Here is a 7,076-nt window from a genome sequence, read left to right as displayed (position 1 = left end):
AAAATGGGTGGCGCATTGTGTCATGGGAAAGGGATGTGCAGCTGAGAAAACATAAACATAAGCAAAGCTATGAAAGTGAGTGGAACTGGTGAGAAACAGAAAACACTACAGTGGCAAGTGGGATAAGTGGGAAATACAACATGTGTACTCTTATTGAAACATCACAAGAGCCTATGAGTTAGTACTATTCTTATTCCAGGGCGTACAGGCTGCCAAATCCTTCCCCAGGCCCCATAGCTAGTGGCAGAGCTGGGACTCCAAGTGTCTCCATAACTGTGCCCCAGACTTCCCAGTGCCTGTTTGTTACCCATCATTAATGTAAACCAAAGCTGCTTATGATCAAAGCATATTAAAGAGTTTGGCCATTTTTGTTGATGTTATGTTTTTATTATTTATTTATTTATTTATTTATTCATTAGTTTTGGTGGTACTGGGGGTGGAACCCAGAGGCTTTCTACCTCCGGGCTATACTCCCAGACCTATTTTATATTTTATTTAGAAACAGGGTCTCGCTAAGTTGCTGAGCGCCTCAGTAAGTAGCTGAGGCTGGCTTTGAACCTGTGCAATTCTCCTGTCTCGGCCTCCCAAGCACAGGGACTACAAAAGTTTTTCAGGTAAATAATCGAATTCAATTATCCAAGCAAGAAAAAGCGAGGTGGCACGCAAAAGCCCGGCATGCTAAATGCATGGTCTTCCTGAACGCTGGTGTTTGCTGGCCCCGTTTATCACCTCCAAGGACTTACAATCCTAGCATCTGCGTGGGCAGCCTGTCTGCCTCTGAAGTTCTGTTTCATCACTTAAAAACTGCATCAAATTATTCATCCATTTTTATTACATACAACCAAACCTTTTTCTATGAATACATCCATAAATTTTGTTTATTGATTTTTTTCTTCATTACTTGATAAAAGACCTTACTGAATTCCTGAAGAGCTAACTGCAGCATGTGCCAGCTCCTCAGAGGCTGCATTATATTTTGAAGTGTGTATATTTTGAGGCTGGTTTGTTTATTAGTTTGTTTGAATTAGTGCCATACATGGATAATGAAAGTCCCCAAGCAAGTGCCTAAACAGCTTATCGTTCAGGTACGTCTGGTTGGCAGAATAAGCTGCCTGGATTTTATGTGAATGAAGGTACCCAAAGATCCTCAAGGGGAATACATAGATTTAGTGATGCTGGGGCTGAGGTTGTCTCTGACCCTCGGAACGAAGACCCTGGGCTGTGTGCTAGAGGGAAAAGGAACAGACCCCAAACAAATTAAGACCCAGAATGAATGAGACTATATGATGCTTTTAGTTCCACAGTTTGTCTCCTCTCTCTCCTCTCTCTCTCTCTCTCTCTCTCTCTCTCTCTCTCTCTCTCTCTCTCTCTCTCTCTCACACACACACACACACACACTTTCTCTCTTTATATATATTTCTAGATTTTTTTTCTGGATGTGGGATGGGTGGGAAAAATGAGGAGCCAGGTTATGAAAGATGGGGCAGAGGATAAGCTGCTTTTTTATGGCCTCATCCCAGCAGTTTATTCCTAATCATTCCCAACCTCTTCTCCCTAGTTCAAATTGAAAAAAATATGGATGCCTCCAGCATTTTGTACTGCATTAAGATGTCTGACTACAATGCACCAATTAAAAATTTTAAAAAAGAAAAAAATATGTGATAAGCATCAGAGTAGAATGAAGAAATGTCTCCAACATGGGTGGTGCTGGGACGTGACAATAGCAGCTGGTCTCCAGGAAGAGTGACATCACAGGATCACCTGGGGACTGTCAGGAGTCTCCGTGGAGAGGAAGGTACCAGGACACGCTATCTCATGACCACATGATAAATCGCACATGTTCCTGACAGAGGAGGCAGAGTCAGAGTCAGAGTCAGTCCTTGGGAGCCAGTTGTTTTGTTGCTCAGGGCTAGAGCTAGGGACTATTGTTTATTATTATTATTATTATTATTATTATTATTATTATTATGACACATTCTTTGATTATACCCAGGTGGTGTGTTCCTGGGACATCGGGTAAGAGCAGTAGAGCAGCGTGAGCAGGAAGTAGTGATACAGATATTACGTCATGGCCGCGTGGTGTTTATGGCCTACAACTGGGATTGCTTAATGAGACAGAGTGAAGAAAGCCGAGCTCGCCTGCCATAAGATTATTTCTCCTGGATATTAAAGCTCAGCATTCAGGAAAACCCTAAAAGCTTCGGTGCCTTTGAAGTGTGTTATACATCAAGTTATTCCTACTGTGTTTTAAAGAGATTTCCCTTTAAAAACAACATAGTGCTAATATAATATTTTTGAGATGAGCCAAAAGCAGATGGTGATTGTAAATTTTGTTTTAATATGGATTTATTGCTTTACTACGTCATCTTCCAGTAGCTCTTCCTACCCTCCCTTTTGCTCCTAAGAAAGGTAATTGACCTGCAAAGTCCCTGATTCAAGATGTTAGGGTGCCACCTGCTGGTACTAAGGGTGCACTTCAGACAAGTCTAAATCACCAGCACTAGGGACCATTGGGAACTTAAAAGTACAGATACCAGGGTCAGATACCAACTCTCCGGAATAAGATCCTCTGAAGGGGACATCCTTTTCTCCATGTCTTAAAATAAATAAAAAGAAAAATTTTATCCCAAATATTTGTGACCAAGCCTTTGCAAAGTCATATAATTTCTTCTTAAAAAAAAAAAAAAGTTAGCCAGGTGTGGTGTCACACACTTGTAATCCCAGTACTTGGGAAGCTGAGACAGGAGGATCCTAGTTCTCGGCCAGCCTTAGCTACTTAGGGTCTCTGAAACTTAGTGAGATCTTGTTTCAAAATAAAGAATAAAAAATAGGGCTAGGGGTATAGTTCAGAGTTAGAATGCTCCTGGGTACTGAAAAAAGAAATCAACACAAGTAGAATACTAGAGTAAGCAATTCTGATCCATGTCATATATAAATGTATGCAATTTGAGAAGAATATTTTGGCAGAAATAGCTGATTAATTTAGTCAGCAGGAAAACCACCTACTCTACCTTTGTTTCTTTTTAAGTTTCCCCTCCCCCAGGATATCCCACCCTAAGGTTCCTAGAATTATCAGAATTAATTAATCATTAGGAAAACTTGTTGTATTATATGTAAATGAAAAAGCACTCAAATTTTAATCACAATTAGAAGCATGTCTTCCCATTCCTTAGCATTTAGCAACTTTAATCTTAAAAAGGAATGCATTATTTTTAACAACCTGACTCTGCATTTCGGATTACTGCTATCAGCCACATCAACCAGGGAGTAAATACCAGGGCAGCTGAGAGCAGATATTATTGTTTTCCCCAATGTTAAACTTTTATATTTTTATTGGTGCATTTGAATTGGTGACATATAAATAATTAAGCCCCCCAAGCAAGTGCCTTGACAGCTTATCACTCAGGTCCATCATAGACTCTGTGATAAAACCCAGTAAAGGAGTAGTGGGGTCTGAGATACTACAGATTCGAGATCCAGAACACCTTAAGTGAAGTCATAGTGACCCAAGGGAAGAACCCAGAGAAGGCACAAACATCCGAAATCATGGGAAAGAGGAATAATACTGGAGCAATAAATGCCCACAACCCCACAACATCAGAACCCGATAAAACTGAAAATCAGAGATTTCTAGAAGATCAAATCAGGAAAATAACTGTAGAAATAATAGAGGTGCTTCGAAAAGAACTCAGAGAGAGCCAAAAAGAGATAAAGGATGCAATTAATGAAGTAAAGGCCTCAATTCAAAGCACAAACAACCGATTAGAACACATGGTGAACAGAATCTCGCTCTTAGAAGATGAGCAATCCAAAAATGAACTCATAGTTTCTAATCTAGAAAAAAATATCCGACAGCAGGAATCTGATATTGAAGAAATATGGGCCCGTTTTAAGAGAGCTAACCTAAGAATAATTGGAATAGAGGAGGGAAAAGAAAGTGAAACCAAAAGGATCAACAATCTCTTCAAGGAAGTAATAGCAGAAAATTTTCCAAACATAGAGCAAGAGGTTGATACACAGGTCCAGGAAACTTACAGAACTCCCTTTAGACAGGATCGGAGAAGAGGATCCCCACGCCACATAATTGTCAAAATGACCAATGTGGAAGCCAAGCAGAGAATCTTAAAGGCAACAAAAACAAAGGGCCAAGTGACATTCAGAGGCAAACCAATTAGAATCACTCCAGACTTCCCAAACCAAGTTATGAGAGCCAGAAGGGCTTGGAGTAACATACTCCCAATTCTGAAAGAAAACAACTTCCAGCCAAAAATTTCCTACCCAGCAAAACTTTCTATCAAATTAGATGGAGAAATAAGAAGCTTCCATGACAAACAGAAACTGAAGGAATTTATGTCTTCAAAACCAGCACTAGAGAAAATACTCAAAGAGATTAACTACAAAGAAGAAATAGGTAACACACTCCAGAACTAGAGAAACAAGATTTTCCATCCAACAGACAACTAAGATTGGTTATCTGTGGAGATTCATTATTTATGTTAATCTTTTACCTATCTCTAAAGGGTATTGTTTGCCTTTATTGTTGTTAATTTTTAGGATTTCTAGTTGGAATATTAATATACCTTCAGATATAGCATTTGGAAATATTTTATCCCATTCTATTAGTAACTGTTAACTCTGTTTACATTGTCTTTGGATATAAAATATTTTTTTTATTTTTTAGGGAGTTTGTATACTCTTCTGTTGCCTGTGCCATTGAAATCATAACCAAGAAATCACTGCCAATTTCAATGTTGTGAGGTTTAATGACCCAGATTTTCTCCTAAAAGTTTATAGTCTTAAGATTTATATTTAGGTCTTTTATCTATTTTGAGTTAATATTTGTATATGGGATTAGGTAAGGGTCCAATTTTATTCTTTTCCATGTAATTATTATTTTTCAACAATATTTAGTTAAAAGATTATTATTTCCACCACCAAATGTTCGTGGAAACCTTGTCAAAAATAACTTGACAATATAGGGAAGAATTTAGCTCTAGGCTTTTATTTAACTCCAATGGTTTATATATCTGCCTTTAGACTAGTACTACACTGTTACAATTATTGTAGCTTTATATGGTTTGAAATCAGAAAATATATATCTTCTAGCTTTGTTCTTTTTCAAGATCGTTTTGGGTACCTAGAGTCCATATTCCATATTAGGATAGATTTTTTTCTGAAAAATAAATATATAAATATATGATAGTTTCACCTAAAAAATAGAAAAAAATATTCTCTGGTAAGAAAGAAAGTAAAAAGAAATATTGAAATGTTATCTTTAAGTCATCAAAAGCTTGGTATCAGACAAATGAAACTGTTATGTGAGATTATCATTTTTAATTTTGGATAAATTGCCATAATACTAGATGTCAACTACTAAGCCAAGCATGGGAGGGAGGGATAGGGAGAGAATGGGGTGGGGATTGGGTGGGGGCTGACTGGGAAAAGTGTGCATGTATGTCTACAAAAGTATGTATCCTACTATGATGTATGAATACAGTGCACCAATAAAAATAAATAAATAAATAAATAAAAGAATAACCAAGCTCTATTAAAAAAAAAAGAAATCCAAAGACATACAAACACACATGCGCGAATTGCTTGTTGCATTTCTCTCCACATCCTGACCACTCCTGCTCCCCCTTCTGCCTCCCCAAACCTGTTAGTGTGATTAATAGTGATACCTTCAAATATAGACAGAGCATTATTTGAACTCTTTTTTCTCATTTTTCTTCTCCCCACATCCTTTCCCACCCCTCTCCCACTATTCTTTCATTCTCTTTCTTCATTTAACTAAAGTCTGTTTTATTTTCTATTTTCTCTTTAGCCTGATTTTTATTCTTAAAATACTTTTATCATTAAATTAGACATAATAGGATTCATTGTAGTATATTTATACTTGCACATAATATAATTTGGTCTAATTCTCTCATATCTCCCATGTCCCTTCTTCTCTCTTGCCTCCGAATCTCCATCTGCTATTCCACTGGTCTCTCTTCTATATTTATGAGGTCTCTCTCTCCCTTCTTTTTCTTTCTAACTTCTGTATGTGAGAGAAAACATATGGCCCTTGATTTTCTGAGTCTGGCTTATTTCACTTAGTATGATGTTCTTCAGTTCCACCCATTTTTCTGCAAATGATCTAATTTCATTTTTTATGGCTAAGACTGGACTGTGAATAGACCACATTTTCTTTATCCACTCACCTACTGAGAGGCATCTAGACTGGCTCCATAACTCAATTTTTGTGAATTGTGTAGAGCCTATTGCGAAAGAAATTATTTTTCTGATTTTTTTACTAAATTCATTATTGGTGTATAGAAAAGCTATTGATTTTTGTATGCTGATTTTGTATTCTGCTACTTTGCTGAATTTGTTTATCATCTCTAAGAGACATATGTGATGTTTTGTAAAGCTTCTAAGTATAGGATCATATCATCTGCAAATAGTAATGTTTGGACTTCTTTTTTTATTTAAATCCCTTTATTTTCTTTTCTTGCCTAATTGCTCTGGCTAAAATTTCAAGTATGGTAATGCAAAGAAGTGGTGAGAGTAGGTGTCTTTGTCTTTATTCTGATTTTAGAGGAAATATTTCAGTTTTATCTTGTTCAGGATGATGACAGTATTGGATTTATTAGAGATAACCTTTGTGATGTTGAGGTCGATTCCTTATATCTTTAATTTTTCAGTGTTTTTTTTTTTTAACATGAAATAGGTACTGGGTTTTGTGGATGGTTCTTTTTTGCATCTACTGAGTTGATCATGCAATTTTTTGTCATTTATTTGTGTCATGTGTTACATTTATTGATTTGTACATGTTGAACCATCTTTGCATCTCTGGAATGAAACCGACTTAATCATGATGTAAAGTCTAAATGTGTTTTATATATGATTACCACAGTACAGGATGCAAGACTTCTCAACTATGGCTTGACTCTCGCCTTGACCTGATGGAGAGGAAGAGTCACCTGTAGGATCCATCCTGTGCTTTGGGTCCATCCTGTGCTTTTTACATTAGATGTACAGTATCAAAGCCTGATCAATTTATGAAATGGACATAGAAGATAAGAGATTCCTAG

Source organism: Muscardinus avellanarius, assembly GCF_963383645.1.
Source record: "Muscardinus avellanarius genome assembly, chromosome: 5".
NCBI classification, from domain to species: Eukaryota; Metazoa; Chordata; class Mammalia; order Rodentia; family Gliridae; genus Muscardinus; species Muscardinus avellanarius.
Note: the sequence above shows the minus strand (reverse complement) of the source record.